Below are 20,184 nucleotides of genomic sequence, written 5' to 3'. Positions count from 1 at the left end.
CCACTTGCATTTTCTACAGAAAGAGTGTTGCAGAACGGCTCAATCAAAACTAATGTTCAACTCTTTTAGTTGAACAAACAGAACAGAAAGAAGTTTCACACAATTCTTCTGTGTAGTTTTTATTTGTAGACATTCTTTTTCCCAATAAAGGCCTCTTAGCGCTCAGAATGTCCAATTGCAGTTTCTACAGAAAGAGTGTTTCAGAACGGCTCAATCAAAAGTAAGGTTCAACTCTGTTAGTTGAATGCACAGAACAGAAAGAAGTTTCATACAATGCTTCTGTGTAGTTTATATTTGAACATATTCTTTTTTCCACTATTACCCACTTAGCGCTACGAATGTCCAGTTGCATTTTCTACAGACAGAGTGTTTCAAAACTGCTCAATCAAAATTATGGTTTAACTCTGTTAGCTGAATGCTCAGATCAGAAAAAAGTTTCACAGAATGCTTCTGTGTAGTTTATATTTGAATATATTCCTTTTTTCCACTACTACGCTCTTAGCGCTCCAAAAGTCCAGTTGCATTTTCTACAGAAAGAGTGTTCATATCTGCTCAATCAAAAGTATGGTTTAACTCTGTTAGCTGAATGCACAGATCAGAAAGAAGTTTCACCGAATGATTCTGTGTAGTTTATATTTGAAGACATTCCTTTTTCCACTATTACCCTCTTAGCGCTCCGAATCTCCACTTGCATTTTCTACAAAAAGAGTGTTTCATAACTGCTCAATCAAAAATATGTTTTATCTCTGTTAACTGAATTTACAGATCAGAAATAAGTTTCACAGAATGCATCTGTGTAGTTTTTATTTGAAGATATTCTTTTTCCCAATGTAGGCCTCTTAGCGCTTAGCATGTCCAATTTCAGTTTCTACAGAAAGAGTGTTTCAGAACGGCTCAATCAAAAGTAAGGTTCAACTCTGTTAGTTGAATGCACAGAACAGAAAGAATTTTCAAAGAATGCTACTGTGTAGTTTATATTTGAATATATTCCTTTTTCCACTGTTACCCTCTTAGCGCTCCGAATGTCCACTTGCATTTTCTACAGAAAGAGTGTTCAGAACTGCGCAATCAAAAGTATGGTTTAACTCTGTTAGCTCAATGAACATATCAGAAATAAGTTTCACACAATGATTCTGTGTAGTTTTTATTTGAAGATATTGTTTTTCCCAAAATAGGCCTCTTAGCGCTCAGAATGTCCAATTGCAGTTTCTACAGAAAGAGTGTTTCAGAAAGGCTCAATCAAAAGTAAGGTTCAACTCTGTTAGTTGAATGCACAGAACAGAAAGGAGTTTCATTCAATGCTTCTGTGTAGTTTATATTTGAACATATTCTTTTTTCCACTATTACCCACTTAGCGCTACGAATGTCCAGTTGCATTTTCTACAGACAGAGTGTTTCAAAACTGCTCAATCAAAAGTATGGTTTAACTCTGTTAGCTGAATGCTCAGATCAGAAAGAAGTTTCACAGAATGCTTCTGTGTAGTTTATATTTGAATATATTCCTTTTTCCACTACTACTCTCTTAGCGCTCCAAATGTTCAGTTGCATTTTCTACAGAAAGAGAGTTCAGATCTGCTCAATCAAAAGTATGGTTTCACTCTGTTAGCTGAATGCACAGATCAGAAAGAAGTTTCACAGAATGATTCTTTGTTGTTTATATTTGGAGACATTCCTTTTTCCACTATTACCCTCTTAGCGCTCCGAATCTCCACTTGCATTTTCTACAGAAAGAGTGTTTCAGAACGGCTCAAACAAAACTAAAGTTCAACTCTTTTAGTTGAACAAACAGAAAAGAAAGAAGTTTCACAAAATTCTTCTGTGTAGTTTTTATTTGTAGACATTCTTTTTCCCAATATAGGCCTCTTAGCGCTCAGAATGTCCAATTGCAGTTTCTACAGAAAGAGTGTTTCAGAAAGGCTCAATCAAAAGTAAGGTTCAACTCTGTTAGTTGAATGCACAGAACAGAAAGAAGTTTCATTCAATGCTTCTGTGTAGTTTATATTTGAACATATTCTTTTTTCCACTATTACCCACTTAGCGCTACGAATGTCCAGTTGCATTTTCTACAGACAGAGTGTTTCAAAACTGCTCAATCAAAAGTATGGTTTAACTCTGTTAGCTGAATGCTCAGATCAGAAAGAAGTTTCACAGAATGCTTCTGTGTAGTTTATATTTGAATATATTCCTTTTTCCACTACTACTCTCTTAGCGCTCCAAATGTTCAGTTGCATTTTCTACAGAAAGAGAGTTCAGATCTGCTCAATCAAAAGTATGGTTTCACTCTGTTAGCTGAATGCACAGATCAGAAAGAAGTTTCACAGAATGATTCTGTGTAGTTTATATTTGGAGACATTCCTTTTTCCACTATTACCCTCTTAGCGCTCCGAATCTCCACTTGCATTTTCTACAGAAAGAGTGTTTCAGAACGGCTCAATCAAAACTAAAGTTCAACTCTTTTAGTTGAACAAACAGAACAGAAAGAAGTTTCACAAAATTCTTCTGTGTAGTTTTTATTTGTAGACATTCTTTTTCCCAATATAGGCCTCTTAGCGCTCAGAATGTCCAATTGCAGTTTCTACAGAAAGAGTGTTTCAGAACGGCTCAATCAAAAGTAAGGTTCAACTCTGTTAGTTGAATGCACAGAACAGAAAGATGTTTCATACAATGCTTCTGTGTAGTTTATATTTGAACATATTCTTTTTTCCACTATTACCCACTTAGCGCTACGAATGTCCAGTTGCATTTTCTACAGACAGAGTGTTTCAAAACTGCTCAATCAAAATTATGGTTTCACTCTGTTAGCTGAATTCTCAGATCAGAAAAAAGTTTCACAGAATGCTTCTGTGTAGTTTATATTTGAATATATTCCTTTTTCCACTACTACGCTCTTAGCGCTCCAAATGTCCAGTTGCATTTTCTACAGAAAGAGTGTTCAGATCTGCTCAATCAAAAGTATGGTTTAACTCTGTTAGCTGAATGCACAGATCAGAAAGAAGTTTCACAGAATGATTCTGTGTAGTTTATATTTGAAGACATTCCTTTTTCCACTATTACCCTCTTAGCGCTCCGAATCTCCACTTACATTTTCTACAAAAAGAGTGTTTCATAACTGCTCAATCAAAAATATGTTTTATCTCTGTTAACTGAATTTACAGATCAGAAATAAGTTTCACAGAATGCATCTGTGTAGTTTTTATTTGAAGATATTCTTTTTCCCAATGTAGGCCTCTTTGCGCTTAGCATGTCCAATTGCAGTTTCTACAGAAAGAGTGTTTCAGAACGGCTCAATCAAAAGTAAGGTTCAACTCTGTTATTTGAATGCACAGAACAGAAAGTATTTTCACAGAATGCTACTGTGTAGTTTATATTTGAATATATTCCTTTTTCCACTATTACCCTCTTAGCGCTCCGAATGTCCACTTGCATTTTGTACAGAAAGAGTGTTCAGAACTGCGCAATCAAAAGTATGGTTTAACTCTGTTAGGTAATGAACATATCAGAAATAAGTTTCACACAATGCTTCTGTGTAGTTTTTATTTGAAGATATTATTTTTCCCAATAGAGGCCTCTTAGCGCTCAGAATGTCCAATTGCAGTTTCTACAGAAAGAGTGTTTCAGAAAGGCTCAATCAAAAGTAAGGTTCAACTCTGTTAGTTGAATGCACAGAACAGAAAGAAGTTTCATACAATGCTTCTGTGTAGTTTATATCTGAACATACTCTTTTTTCCACTATTACCCACTTAGCGCTACAAATGTCCAGTTGCATTTTCTACAGACAGAGTGTTTCAAAACTGCTCAATCAAAAGTATGGTTTAACACTGTTAGCTGAATGCTCAGATCAGAAAGAAGTTTCACAGAATGCTTCTGTGTAGTTTATATTTGAATATATTCCTTTTTCCACTACTACTCTCTTAGCGCTCCAAATGTCCAGTTGCATTTTCTACAGAAAGAGTGTTCAGATCTGCTCAATCAAAAGTATGGTTTAACTCTGTTAGCTGAATGCACAGATCAGAAAGAAGTTTCACAGAATGATTCTGTGTAGTTTATATTTGGAGACATTCCTTTTTCCACTATTACCCTATTAGCGCTCCGATTCTCCACTTGCATTTTCTACAGAAAGAGTGTTTCAGAACGGCTCAATCAAAACTAAGGTTCAACTCTTTTACTTGAACAAACAGAACAGAAAGAAGTTTCACACAATTCTTCTGTGTAGTTTTTATTTGTAGACATTCTTTTTCCCAATATAGGCCTCTTGGCGCTCAGAATGTCCAATTGCAGTTTCTACAGAAAGAGTGTTTCAGAAAGGCTCAATCAAAAGTAAGGTTCAACTCTGTTAGTTGAATGCACAGAACAGAAAGAAGTTTCATACAATGCTTCTGTGTAGTTTATATTTGAACATATTCTTTTTTCCACTATTACCCACTTAGCGCTACGAATGTCCAGTTGCATTTTCTACAGACAGAGTGTTTCAAAACTGCTCAATCAAAAGTATGGTTTAACTCTGTTAGCTGAATGCTCAGATCAGAAAGAAGTTTCACAGAATGCTTCTGTGTAGTTTATATTTGAATATATTCCTTTTTCCACTACTACGCTCTTAGCGCTCCAAATGTCCAGTTGCATTTTCTACAGAAAGAGTGTTCAGATCTGCTCAATCAAAAGTATGGTTTAACTCTGTTAGCTGAATGCACAGATCAGAAAGAAGTTTCACCGAATGATTCTGTGTAGTTTATATTTGAAGACATTCCTTTTTCCACTATTACCCTCTTAGCGCTCCGAATCTCCACTTGCATTTTCTACAAAAAGAGTGTTTCATAACTGCTCAATCAAAAATATGTTTTATCTCTGTTAACTGAATTTACAGATCAGAAATAAGTTTCACAGAATGCATCTGTGTAGTTTTTATTTGAAGATATTCTTTTTCCCAATGTAGGCCTCTTAGCGCTTAGCATGTCCAATTGCAGTTTCTACAGAAAGAGTGTTTCAGAACGGCTCAATCAAAAGTAAGGTTCAACTCTGTTAGTTGAATGCACAGAACAGAAAGAATTTTCACAGAATGCTACTGTGTAGTTTATATTTGAATATATTCCTTTTTCCACTATTACCCTCTTAGCGCTCCGAATGTCCACTTGCATTTTCTACAGAAAGAGTGTTCAGAACTGCGCAATCAAAAGTATGGTTTAACTCTGTTAGCTTAATGAAAATATCAGAAATAAGTTTCACACAATGCTTCTGTGTAGTTTTTATTTGAAGATATTATTTTTCCCAATAGAGGCCTCTTAGCGCTCAGAATGTCCAATTGCAGTTTCTACAGAAAGAGTGTTTCAGAAAGTCTCAATCAAAAGTAAGGTTCAACTCTGTTAGTTGAATGCACAGAACAGAAAGAAGTTTCATACAATCCTTCTGTATAGTTTATATCTGAACATACTCTTTTTTCCACTATTACCCACTTAGCGCTACGTATGTCCAGTTGCATTTTCTACAGACAGAGTGTTTCAAAACTGCTCAATCAAAAGTATGGTTTAACTCTGTTAGCTGAATGCTCAGATCAGAAAGAAGTTTCACAGAATGCTTCTGTGTAGTTTATATTTGAATATATTCATTTTTCCACTACTACTCTCTTAGCGCTCCAAATGTCCAGTTGCATTTTCTACAGAAAGAGTGTTCAGATCTGCTCAATCAAAAGTATGGTTTAACTCTGTTAGCTGAATGCACAGATCAGAAAGAAGTTTCACAGAATGATTCTGTGTAGTTTATATTTGGAGACATTCCTTTTTCCACTATTACCCTCTTAGCACTCCGAATCTCCACTTGCATTTTCAACAGAAAGAGTGTTTAAGAACGGCTCAATCAAAACTAAGTTTCAACTCTTTTAGTTGAACAAACAGAACAGAAAGAAGTTTCACACAATTCTTCTGTGTAGTTTTTATTTGTAGACATTCTTTTTCCCAATATAGGCCTCTTAGCGCTCAGAATGTCCAATTGCAGTTTCTACACAAAGATTGTTTCAGAACGGCTCAATCAAAAGTAAGGTTCAACTCTGTTAGTTGAATGCACAGAACAGAAAGAAGTTTCATACAATGCTTCTGTGTAGTTTATATTTGAACATATTCTTTTTTCCACTATTACCCACTTAGCGCTACGAATGTCCAGTTGCATTTTCTACAGACAGAGTGTTTCAAAACTGCTCAATCAAAAGTATGGTTTAACTCTGTTAGCTGAATGCTCAGATCAGAAAGAAGTTTCACAGAATGCTTCTGTGTAGTTTATATTTGAATATATTCCTTTTTCCACTACTACGCTCTTAGCGCTCCAAATGTCCAGTTGCATTTTCTACAGAAAGAGTGTTCAGATCTGCTCAATCAAAAGTATGGTTTAACTCTGTTAGCTGAATGCACAGATCAGAAAGAAGTTTCACCGAATGATTCTGTGTAGTTTATATTTGAAGACATTCCTTTTTCCACTATTACCCTCTTAGCGCTCCGAATCTCCACTTGCATTTTCTACAAAAAGAGTGTTTCATAAATGCTCAATCAAAAATATGTTTTATCTCTGTTAACTGAATTTACAGATCAGAAATAAGTTTCACAGAATGCATCTGTGTAGTTTTTATTTGAAGATATTCTTTTTCCCAATGTAGGCCTCTTAGCGCTTAGCATGTCCAATTGCAGTTTCTGCAGAAAGAGTGTTTCAGAACGGCTCAATCAAAAGTAAGGTTCAACTCTGTTAGTTGAATGCAAAGAACAGGAAGAATTTTCACAGAATGCTACTGTGTAGTTTATATTTGTATATATTCCTTTTTCCACTATTACCCTCTTAGCGCTCCGAATGTCCACTTGCATTTTCTACAGAAAGAGTGTTCAGAACTGCGCAATCAAAAGTATGGTTTAACTCTGTTAGCTTAATGAACATATCAGAAATAAGTTTCACACAATGCTTCTGTGTAGTTTTTATTTGAAGATATTATTTTTCCCAATAGTGGCCTCTTAGCGCTAAGAATGTCCAATTGCAGTTTCTACAGAAAGAGTGTTTCAGAAAGGCTCAATCAAAAGTAAGGTTCAACTCTGTTAGTTGAATGCACAGAACAGAAAGAAGTTTCATACAATGCTTCTGTGTAGTTTATATTTGAACATATTCTTTTTTCCACTATTACCCACTTAGGGCTACGAATGTCCAGTTGCATTTTCTACAGACAGAGTGTTTCAAAACTGCTCAATAAAAAGTATGGTTTAACTCTGTTAGCTGAATGCACAGATCAGAAAGAAGTTTCACCGAATGATTCTGTGTAGTTTATATTTGAAGACATTCCTTTTTCCACTATTACCCTCTTAGCGCTCCGAATCTCCACTTGCATTTTCTACAAAAAGAGTGTTTCATAAATGCTCAATCAAAAATATGTTTTATCTCTGTTAAATGAATTTACAGATTAGAAATAAGTTCCACAGAATGCATCTGTGTAGTTTTTATTTGAAGATATTCTTTTTCCCTATGTAGGCCTCTTATCGCTTAGCATGTCCAATTGCAGTTTCTACAGAAAGAGTGTTTCAGAACGGCTCAATCAAAAGTAAGGTTCAACTCTGTTAGTTGAATGCACAGAACAGAAAGAATTTTCACAGAATGCTACTGTGTAGTTTATATTTGAATATATTCCTTTTTCCACTATTACCCTCTTAGCGCTCTGAATGTCCACTTGAATTTTCTACAGAAAAAGTGTTCAGAACTGCGCAATCAAAAGTATGGTTTAACTCTGTTAGCTTAATGAACATATCAGAAATAAGTTTCACAAAATGCTTCTGTGTAGTTTTCATTTGAAGATATTATTTTTCCCAATAGAGGCCTCTTAGCGCTCAGAATGTCCAATTGCAGTTTCTACAGAAAGAGTGTTTCAGAAAGGCTCAATCAAAAGTAAGGTTGAACTCTGTTAGTTGAATGCACACAACAGAAAGAAGTTTCATACAATGCTTCTGTGTAGTTTATATTTGAACATATTCTTTTTTCCACTATTACCCACTTAGCGCTACGAATGTCCAGTTGCATTTTTTACAGACAGAGTGTTTCAAAACTGCTCAATCAAATGTATGGTTTAACTCTGTTAGCTGAATGCTCACATCAGAAAGAAGTTTCACAGAATGCTTCTGTGTAGTTTATATTTGAATATATTCCTTTTTCCACTACTACTCTCTTAGCGCTCCAAATGTCCAGTTGCATTTTCTACAGAAAGAGAGTTCAGATCTGCTCAATCAAAAGTATGGTTTAACTCTGTTAGCTGAATGCACAGATCAGAAAGAAGTTTCACAGAATGATTCTGTGTAGTTTATATTTGGAGACATTCCTTTTTCCACTATTACCCTCTTAGCGCTCCGAATATCCACTTGCATTTTCTACAGAAAGAGTGTTTCAGAACGGCTCAATCAAAACTAAGGTTCTACTCTTTTAGTTGAACAAACAGAACAGAAAGAAGTTTCACACAATTCTTCTGTGTAGTTTTTATTTGTAGACATTCTATTTCCCAATATAGGCCTTTAGCGCTCAGAATGTCCAATTGCAGTTTCTACAGAAAGAGTGTTTCAGAACGGCTCAATAAAAAGTAAGGTTCAACTCTGTTAGTTGAATGCACAGAACACAAAGAAGTTTCATACAATGCTTCTGTGTAGTTCATATTTGAACATATTCTTTTTCCACTATTACCCACTTAGCGCTACGAATGTCCAGTTGCATTTTCTACAGACAGAGTGTTTCAAAACTGCTCAATCAAAAGTATGGTTTAACTCTGTTAGCTGAATGCTCAGATCAGAAAGAAGTTTCACAGAATGCTTCTGTGTAGTTTATATTTGAATATATTCCTTTTTCCACTACTACGTTCTTAGCGCTCGAAATGTCCAGTTGCATTTTCTACAGAAAGAGTGTTCAGATCTGCTCAATCAAAAGTATGGTTTAACTCTGTTAGCTGAATGCACAGATCAGAAAGAAGTTTCACCGAATGATTCTGTGTAGTTTATATTTGAAGACATTCCTTTTTCCACTATTACCCTCTTAGCGCTCCGAATCTCCACTTGCATTTTCTACAAAAAGAGTGTTTCAAAACTGCTCAATCAAAAATATGTTTTATCTCTGTTAACTGAATTTACAGATCAGAAATAAGTTTCACAGAATGCATCTGTGTAGTTTTTATTTGAAGATATTCTTTTTCCCAATGTAGGCCTCTTAGTGCTTAGCATGTCCAATTGCAGTTTCTACAGAAAGAGTGTTTCAGAACGGCTCAATCAAAAGTAAGGTTCAACTCTGTTAGTTGAATGCACAGAACAGAAAGAATTTTCACAGAATGCTACTGTGTAGTTTATATTTGAATATATTCCTTTTTCCACTATTACCCTCTTAGCGCTCCGAATGTCCACTTGCATTTTCTACATAAAGAGTGTTCAGAACTGCGCAATCAAAAGTATGGTTTAACTCTGTTAGCTTAATGAACATATCAGAAATAAGTTTCACACAATGCTTCTGTGTACTTTTTATTTGAAGATTTTATTTTTCCCAATAGAGGCCTCTTAGCGCTCAGAATGTCCAATTGCAGTTTCTACAGAAAGAGTGTTTCAGAAAGGCTCAATCAAAAGTAAGGTTCAACTCTGTTAGTTGAATGCACAGAACAGAAAGGAGTTTCATACAATGCTTCTGTGTAGTTTATATTTGAACATATTCTTTTTTCCACTATTACCCACTTAGCGCTACGAATGTCCAGTTGCATTTTCTACAGACAGAGTGTTTCAAAACTGCTCAATCAAATGTATGGTTTAACTCTGTTAGCTGAATGCTCAGATCAGAAAGAAGTTTCACAGAATGCTTCTGTGTAGTTTATATTTGAATATATTCCTTTTTCCACTACTACTCTCTTAGCGCTCCAAATGTCCAGTTGCATTTTCTACAGAAAGAGTGTTCAGATCTGCTCAATCAAAAGTATGGTATAAATCTGTTAGCTGAATGCACAGATCAGAAAGAAGTTTCACAGAATGATTCTGTGTAGTTTATATTTGGAGACATTCCTTTTTCCACTATTACCCTCTTAGCGCTCCGAATCTCCACTTGCATTTTCTACAGAAAGAGTGTTTCAGAACGGCTCAATCAAAACTAAAGTTCAACTCTTTTAGTTGAACAAACAGAACAGAAAGGTGTTTCACACAATTCTTCTGTGTAGTTTTTATTTGTAGACATTCTTTTTCCCAATATAGGCCTCTTAGCGCTCAGAATGTCCAATTGCAGTTTCTACAGAAAGAGTGTTTCAGAACGGCTCAATAAAAAGTAAGGTTCAACTCTGTTAGTTGAATGCACAGAACAGAAAGAAGTTTCATACAATGCTTCTGTGTAGTTTATATTTGAACATATTCTTTTTTCCACTATTACCCACTTAGCGCTACGAATGTCCAGTTGCATTTTCTACAGACAGAGTGTTTCAAAACTACTCAATCAAAAGTATGGTTTAACTCTGTTAGCTGAATGCTCAGATCAGAAAGAAGTTTCACAGAATGCTTGTGTGGTTTATATTTGAATATATTCCTTTTTCCACTACTACGCTCTTAGCGCTCCAAATGTCCAGTTGCATTTTCTACAGAAAGAGTGTTCAGATCTGCTCAATCAAAAGTATGGTTTAACTCTGTTAGCTGAATGCACAGATCGGAAAGAAGTTTCACCGAATGATTCTGTGTAGTTTATATTTGAAGACATTCCTTTTTCCACTATTACCCTCTTAGCGCTCCGAATCTCCACTTGCATTTTCTACAAAAAGAGTGTTTCATAACTGCTCAATCAAAAATATGTTTTATCTCTGTTAACTGAATTTACAGATCAGAAATAAGTTTCACAGAATGCATCTGTGTAGTTTTTATTTGAAGATATTCTTTTTCCCAATGTAGGCCTCTTAGCCCTTAGCATGTCCAATTGCAGTTTCTACAGAAAGAGTGTTTCAGAACGGCTCAATCAAAAGTAAGGTTCAACTCTGTTAGTTGAATGCACAGAACAGAAAGAATTTTCACAGAATGCTACTGTGTAGTTTATATTTGAATATATTCCTTTTTCCACTATTACCCTCTTAGCGCTCCGAATGTCCACTTGCATTTTCTACAGAAAGAGTGCTCAGAACTGCGCAATCAAAAGTATGGTTTAACTCTGTTAGCTTAATGAACATATCAGAAATAAGTTTCACACAATGCTTCTGTGTAGTTTTTATTTGAAGATATTATTTTTCCCAATAGAGGCCTCTTGGCGCTCAGAATGTCCAATTGCAGTTTCTACAGAAAGAGTGTTTCAGAAAGGCTCAATCAAAAGTAAGGTTCAACTCTGTTAGTTGAATGCACAGAACAGAAAGAAGTTTCATACAATGCTTCTGTGTAGTTTATATTTGAACATATTCTTTTTTCCACTATTACCCACTTAGCGCTACGAATGTCCAGTTGCATTTTCTACAGACAGAGTGTTTCAAAACTGCTCAATCAAATGTATGGTTTAACTCTGTTAGCTGAATGCTCAGATCAGAAAGAAGTTTCACAGAATGCTTCTGTGTAGTTTATATTTGAATATATTCCTTTTTCCACTACTACTCTCTTAGCGCTCCAAATATCCAGTTGCATTTTCTACAGAAAGAGTCTTCAGATCTGCTCAATCAAAAGTATGGTTTAACTCTGTTAGCTGAATGCACAGATCAGAAAGAAGTTTCACAGAATGATTCTGTGTAGTTTATATTTGGAGACATTCCTTTTTCCACTATTACCCTCTTAGCGCTCTGAATCTCCACTTGCATTTTCTACAGAAAGTGTGTTTCAGAACGGCTCAATCAAAACTAAGGTTCAACTCTTTTAGTTGAACAAACAGAACAGAAAGAAGTTTCACACAATTCTTCTGTGTAGTTTTTATTTGTAGACATTCTTTTTCCCAATATAGGCCTCTTAGCGCTCAGAATGTCCAATTGCAGTTTCTACAGAAAGAGTGTTTCAGAACGGCTCAATCAAAAGTAAGGTTCAACTCTGTTAGTTGAATGCACAGAACAGAAAGAAGTTTCATACAATGCTTGTGTGTAGTTTATATTTGAACATATTCTTTTTTCCACTATTACCCACTTAGCGCTACGAATGTCCAGTTGCATTTTCTACAGACAGAGTGTATCAAAACTGCTCAATCAAAAGTATGGTTTAACTCTGTTAGCTGAATGCTCAGATCAGAAAGAAGGTTCACAGAATGCTTCTGTGTAGTTTATATTTGAATATATTCCTTTATCCACTACTACGCTCTTAGCGCTCCAAATGTCCAGTTGCATTTTCTACAGAAAGAGTGTTCAGATCTGCTCAATCAAAAGTATGGTTTAACTCTGTTAGCTGAATGCACAGATCAGAAAGAAGTTTCACCGAATGATTCTGTGTAGTTTATATTTGAAGACATTCCTTTTTCCACTATTACCCTCTTAGCGCTCCGAATCTCCACTTGCATTTTCTACAAAAAGAGTGTTTCATAACTGCTCAATCAAAAATATGTTTTATCTCTGTTAACTGAATTTACAGATCAGAAATAAGTTTCACAGAATGCATCTGTGTAGTTTTTATTTGAAGATAATCTTTTTCCCAATGTAGGCCTCTTAGCGCTTAGCATGTCCAATTGCAGTTTCTACAGAAAGAGTGTTTCAGAACGGCTCAATCAAAAGTAAGGTTCAACTCTGTTAGTTGAATGCACAGAACAGAAAGAATTTTCACAGAATGCTACTGTGTAGTTTATATTTGAATATATTCCTTTTTCCACTATTACCCTCTTAGCGCTCCGAATGTCCACTTGCATTTTCTACAGAAAGAGTGTTCAGAACTGCGCAATCAAAAGTATGGTTTAACTCTGTTAGCTTAATGAACATATCAGAAATAAGTTTCACACAGTGCTTCTGTGTAGTTTTTATTTGAAGATATTATTTTTCCCAATAGAGGCCTCTTAGCGCTCAGAATGTCCAATTGCACTTTCTACAGAAAGAGTGTTTCAGAAAGGCTCAATCAAAAGTAAGGTTCAACTCTGTTAGTTGAATGCACAGAACAGAAAGATGTTTCATACAATGCTTCTGTGTAGTTTATATTTGAACATATTCTTTTTTCCACTATTACCCACTTAGCGCTACGAATGTCCAGTTGCATTTTCTACAGACAGAGTGTTTCAAAACTGCTCAATCAAAAGTATGGTTTAACTCTGTTAGCTGAATGCTCAGATCAGAAAGAAGTTTCACAGAATGCTTCTGTGTAGTTTATATTTGAATATATTCCTTTTTCCACTACTACTCTCTTAGCGCTCCAAATGTCCAGTTGCATTTTCTACAGAAAGAGAGTTCAGATCTGCTCAATCAAAAGTATGGTTTAACTCTGTTAGCTGAATGCACAGATCAGAAAGAAGTTTCACAGAATGATTCTGTGTAGTTTATATTTGGAGACATTCCTTTTTCCACTATTACCCTCCTAGCGCTATGAATCTCCACTTGCATTTTCTACAGAAAGAGTGTTTCAGAACGGCTCAATCAAAACTAAGGTTCAACTCTTTTAGTTGAACAAACAGAACAGAAAGAAGTTTCACACAATTCTTCTGTGTAGTTTTTATTTGTAGACATTCTTTTTCCCAATATAGGCCTCTTAGCGCTCAGAAGGTCCAATTGCAGTTTCTACAGAAAGAGTGTTTCAGAACGGCTCAATCAAAAGTAAGGTTCAACTCTGTTAGTTGAATGCACAGAACAGAAAGAAGTTTCATACAATGCTTCTGTGTAGTTTATATTTGAACATATTCTTTTTTCCACTATTACCCACTTAGCGCTACGAATGTCCAGTTGCATTTTCTACAGACAGAGTGTTTCAAAACTGCTCAATCAAAAGTATGGTTTAACTCTGTTAGCTGAATGCTCAGATCAGAAAGAAGTTTCACAGAATGCTTCTGTGTAGTTTATATTTGAATATATTCCTTTTTCCACTACTACGCTCTTAGCGCTCGAAATGTCCAGTTGCATTTTCTACAGAAAGAGTGTTCATATCTGCTCAATCAAAAGTATGGTTTAACTCTGTTAGCTGAATGCACAGATCAGAAAGAAGTTTCACCAAATGATTCTGTGTAGTTTATATTTGAAGACATTCCTTTTTCCACTATTACCCTCTTAGCGCTCCGAATCTCCACTTGCATTTTCTACAAAAAGAGTGTTGCATAATTACTCAATCAAAAATATGTTTTATCTGTGTTAACTGAATTTACAGATCAGAAATAAGTTTCACAGAATGCATCTGTGTAGTTTTTATTTGAAGATATTCTTTTTCAAAATGTAGGCCTCTTAGCGCTTAGCATGTCCAATTGCAGTTTCTACAGAAAGAGTGTTTCAGAACGGCTCAATCAAAAGTAAGGTTCAACTCTGTTAGTTGAATGCACAGAACAGAAAGAATTTTCACAGAATGCTACTGTGTATTTTATATTTGAATATATTCCTTTTTCCACTATTAACCTCTTAGCGCTCCGAATGTCCACTTGCATTTTCTACAGAAAGAGAGTTCAGAACTGCGCAATCAAAAGTATGGTTTAACTCTGTTAGCTTAATGAACATATCAGAAATAACTTTCACACAATGCTTCTGTGTAGTTTTTATTTGAAGATATTATTTTTCCCAATATAGGCCTCTTAGCGCTCAGAATGTCCAATTGCAGTTTCAACAGAAAGAGTGTTTCAGAAAGGCTCAATCAAAAGTAAGGTTCAACTCTGTTAGTTGAATGCACAGAACAGAAAGAAGTTTCATACAATGCTTCTGTGTAGTTTATATTTGAACATATTCTTTTTTCCACTATTACCCACTTAGCGCTACGAATGTCCAGTTGCATTTTCTACAGACAGAGTGTTTCAAAACTGCTCAATCAAAAGTATGGTTTAACTCTGTTAGCTGAATGCTCAGATCAGAAAGAAGTTTCACAGAATGCTTCTGTGTAGTTTAAATTTGAATATATTCCTTTTTCCACTACTACTCTCTTAGCGCTCCAAATGTCCAGTTGCATTTTCTACAGAAAGAGAGTTCAGATCTGCTCAATCAAAAGTATGGTTTAACTCTGTTAGCTGAATGCACAGATCAGAAAGAAGTTTCACCGAATGATTCTGTGTAGTTTATATTTGGAGACATTCCTTTTTCCACTATTACGCTCTTAGCGCTCCAAATCTCCACTTGCATTTTCTACAGAAAGAGTGTTTCAGAACGGCTCAATCAAAACTAAGGTTCAACTCTTTTAGTTGAACAAACAGAACAGAAAGAAGTTTCACACAATTGTTCTGTGTAGTTTTTATTTGTAGACATTCTTTTTCCAAATATAGGCCTCTTAGCGCTCAGAATGTCCAATTGCAGTTTCCACAGAAAAAGTGTTTCAGAACGGCTCAATCAAAAGTAAGGTTCAACTCTGTTAGTTGAATGCACAGAACAGAAAGAATTTTCACAGAATGCTACTGTGTAGTTTATATTTGAATATATTCCTTTTTCCACTATTACCCTCTTAGCGCTCCGAATGTCCACTTGCATTTTCTACATAAAGAATGTTCAGAACTGCGCAATCAAAAGTATGGTTTAACTCTGTTAGCTTAATGAACATATCAGAAATAAGTTTCACACAATGCTTCTGTGTACTTTTTATTTGAAGATTTTATTTTTCCCAATAGAGGCCTCTTAGCGCTCAGAATGTCCAATTGCAGTTTCTACAGAAAGAGTGTTTCAGAAAGGCTCAATCAAAAGTAAGGTTCAACTCTGTTAGTTGAATGCACAGAACAGAAAGAAGTTTCATACAATGCTTCTGTGTAGTTTATATTTGAACATATTCTTTTTTCCACTATTACCCACTTAGCGCTACGAATGTCCAGTTGCATTTTCTACAGACAGAGTGTTTCAAAACTGCTCAATCAAATGTATGGTTTAACTCTGTTAGCTGAATGCTCAGATCAGAAAGAAGTTTCACAGAATGCTTCTGTGTAGTTTATATTTGAATATATTCCTTTTTCCACTACTACTCTCTTAGCGCTCCAAATGTCCAGTTGCATTTTCTACAGAAAGAGTGTTCAGATCTGCTCAATCAAAAGTATGGTATAAATCTGTTAGCTGAATGCACAGATCAGAAAGAAGTTTCACAGAATGATTCTGTGTAGTTTATATTTGGAGACATTCCTTTTTCCACTATTACCCTCTTAGCGCTCCGAATCTCCACTTGCATTTTCTACAGAAAGAGTGTTTCAGAACGGCTCAATCAAAACTAAAGTTCAACTCTTTTAGTTGAACAAACAGAACAGAAAGGTGTTTCACACAATTCTTCTGTGTAGTTTTTATTTGTAGACATTCTTTTTCCCAATATAGGCCTCTTAGCGCTCAGAATGTCCAATTGCAGTTTCTACAGAAAGAGTGTTTCAGAACGGCTCAATAAAAAGTAAGGTTCAACTCTGTTAGTTGAATGCACAGAACAGAAAGAAGTTTCATACAATGCTTCTGTGTAGTTTATATTTGAACATATTCTTTTTTCCACTATTACCCACTTAGCGCTACGAATGTCCAGTTGCATTTTCTACAGACAGAGTGTTTCAAAACTACTCAATCAAAAGTATGGTTTAACTCTGTTAGCTGAATGCTCAGATCAGAAAGAAGTTTCACAGAATGCTTGTGTGGTTTATATTTGAATATATTCCTTTTTCCACTATTACGCTCTTAGCGCTCCAAATGTCCAGTTGCATTTTCTACAGAAAGAGTGTTCAGATCTGCTCCATCAAAAGTATGGTTTAACTCTGTTAGCTGAATGCACAGATCAGAAAGAAGTTTCACCGAATGATTCTGTGTAGTTTATATTTGAAGACATTCCTTTTTCCACTATTACCCTCTTAGCGCTCCGAATCTCCACTTGCATTTTCTACAAAAAGAGTGTTTCATAACTGCTCAATCAAAAATATGTTTTATCTCTGTTAACTGAATTTACACATCAGAAATAAGTTTCACAGAATGCATCTGTGTAGTTTTTATTTGAAGATATTCTTTTTCCCAATGTAGGCCTCTTAGCCCTTAGCATGTCCAATTGCAGTTTCTACAGAAAGAGTGTTTCAGAACGGCTCAATCAAAAGTAAGGTTCAACTCTGTTAGTTGAATGCACAGAACAGAAAGAATTTTCACAGAATGCTACTGTGTAGTTTATATTTGAATATATTCCTTTTTCCACTATTACCCTCTTAGCGCTCCGAATGTCCACTTGCATTTTCTACAGAAAGAGTGCTCAGAACTGCGCAATCAAAAGTATGGTTTTACTCTGTTAGCTTAATGAACATATCAGAAATAAGTTTCACACAATGCTTCTGTGTAGTTTTTATTTGAAGATATTATTTTTCCCAATAGAGGCCTCTTGGCGCTCAGAATGTCCAATTGCAGTTTCTACAGAAAGAGTGTTTCAGAAAGGCTCAATCAAAAGTAAGGTTCAACTCTGTTAGTTGAATGCACAGAACAGAAAGAAGTTTCATACAATGCTTCTGTGTAGTTTATATTTGAACATATTCTTTTTTCCACTATTACCCACTTAGCGCTACGAATGTCCAGTTGCATTTTCTACAGACAGAGTGTTTCAAAACTGCTCAATCAAATGTATGGTTTAACTCTGTTAGCTGAATGCTCAGATCAGAAAGAAGTTTCACAGAATGCTTCTGTGTAGTTTATATTTGAATATATTCCTTTTTCCACTACTACTCTCTTAGCGCTCCAAATGTCCAGTTGCATTTTCTACAGAAAGAGTGTTCAGATCTGCTCAATCAAAAGTATGGTTTAACTCTGTTAGCTGAATGCACAGATCAGAAAGAAGTTTCACAGAATGATTCTGTGTAGTTTATATTTGGAGACATTCCTTTTTCCACTATTACCCTCTTAGCGCTCTGAATCTCCACTTGCATTTTCTACAGAAAGTGCGTTTCAGAACGGCTCAATCAAAACTAAGGTTCAACTCTTTTAGTTGAACAAACAGAACAGAAAGAAGTTTCACACAATTCTTCTGTGTAGTTTTTATTTGTAGACATTCTTTTTCCCAATATAGGCCTCTTAGCGCTCAGAATATCCAATTGCAGTTTCTACAGAAAGAGTGTTTCAGAACGGCTCAATCAAAAGTAAGGTTCAACTCTGTTAGTTGAATGCACAGAACAGAAAGAAGTTTCATACAATGCTTGTGTGTAGTTTATATTTGAACATATTCTTTTTTCCACTATTACCCACTTAGCGCTACGAATGTCCAGTTGCATTTTCTACAGACAGAGTGTATCAAAACTGCTCAATCAAAAGTATGGTTTAACTCTGTTAGCTGAATGCTCAGATCAGAAAGAAGGTTCACAGAATGCTTCTGTGTAGTTTATATTTGAATATATTCCTTTATCCACTACTACGCTCTTAGCGCTCCAAATGTCCAGTTGCATTTTCTACAGAAAGAGTGTTCAGATCTGCTCAATCAAAAGTATGGTTTAACTCTGTTAGCTGAATGCACAGATCAGAAAGAAGTTTCACCGAATGATTCTGTGTAGTTTATATTTGAAGACATTCCTTTTTCCACTATTACCCTCTTAGCGCTCCGAATCTCCACTTGCATTTTCTACAAAAAGAGTGTTTCATAACTGCTCAATCAAAAATATGTTTTATCTCTGTTAACTGAATTTACAGATCAGAAATAAGTTTCACAGAATGCATCTGTGTAGTTTTTATTTGAAGATATACTTTTTCCCAATGTAGGCCTCTTAGCGCTTAGCATGTCCAATTGCAGTTTCTACAGAAAGAGTGTTTCAGAACGGCTCAATCAAAAGTAAAGTTCAACTCTGTTAGTTGAATGCACAGAACAGAAAGAATTTTCACAGAATGCTACTGTGTAGTTTATATTTGAATATATTCCTTTTTCCACTATTACCCTCTTAGCGCTCCGAATGTCCACTTGCATTTTCTACAGAAAGAGTGTTCAGAACTGCGCAATCAAAAGTATGGTTTAACTCTGTTAGCTTAATGAACATATCAGAAATAAGTTTCACACAGTGCTTCTGTGTAGTTTTTATTTGAAGATATTATTTTTCCCAATAGAGGCCTCTTAGCGCTCAGAATGTCCAATTGCAGTTTCTACAGAAAGAGTGTTTCAGAAAGGCTCAATCAAAAGTAAGGTTCAACTCTGTTAGTTGAATGCACAGAACAGAAAGATGTTTCATACAATGCTTCTGTGTAGTTTATATTTGAACATATTCTTTTTTCCACTATTACCCACTTAGCGCTACGAATGTCCAGTTGCATTTTCTACAGACAGAGTGTTTCAAAACTGCTCAATCAAAAGTATGGTTTAACTCTGTTAGCTGAATGCTCAGATCAGAAAGAAGTTTCACAGAATGCTTCTGTGTAGTTTATATTTGAATATATTCCTTTTTCCACTACTACTCTCTTAGCGCTCCAAATGTCCAGTTGCATTTTCTACAGAAAGAGAGTTCAGATCTGCTCAATCAAAAGTATGGTTTAACTCTGTTAGCTGAATGCACAGATCAGAAAGAAGTTTCACAGAATGATTCTGTGTAGTTTATATTTGGAGACATTCCTTTTTCCACTATTACCCTCCTAGCGCTCCGAATCTCCACTTGCATTTTCTACAGAAAGAGTGTTTCAGAACGGCTCAATCAAAACTAAGGTTCAACTCTTTTAGTTGAACAAACAGAACAGAAAGAAGTTTCACACAATACTTCTGTGTAGTTTTTATTTGTAGACATTCTTTTTCCCAATATAGGCCTCTTAGCGCTCAGAAGGTCCAATTGCAGTTTCTACAGAAAGAGTGTTTCAGAACGGCTCAATCAAAAGTAAGGTTCAACTCTGTTAGTTGAATGCACAGAACAGAAAGAAGTTTCATACAATGCTTCTGTGTAGTTTATATTTGAACATATTCTTTTTTCCACTATTACCCACTTAGCGCTACGAATGTCCAGTTGCATTTTCTACAGACAGAGTGTTTCAAAACTGCTCAATCAAAAGTATGGTTTAACTCTGTTAGCTGAATGCTCAGATCAGAAAGAAGTTTCACAGAATGCTTCTGTGTAGTTTATATTTGAATATATTCCTTTTTCCACTACTACGCTCTTAGCGCTCGAAATGTCCAGTTGCATTTTCTACAGAAAGAGTGTTCATATCTGCTCAATCAA

The sequence above is a fragment of the Symphalangus syndactylus genome, chromosome 9, assembly GCF_028878055.3.
Source record: "Symphalangus syndactylus isolate Jambi chromosome 9, NHGRI_mSymSyn1-v2.1_pri, whole genome shotgun sequence".
In the NCBI taxonomy this organism is placed as follows: domain Eukaryota; kingdom Metazoa; phylum Chordata; class Mammalia; order Primates; family Hylobatidae; genus Symphalangus; species Symphalangus syndactylus.
The sequence above is the reverse complement of the archived record's forward strand: the minus strand, read 5'-3'. Positions refer to the sequence as shown.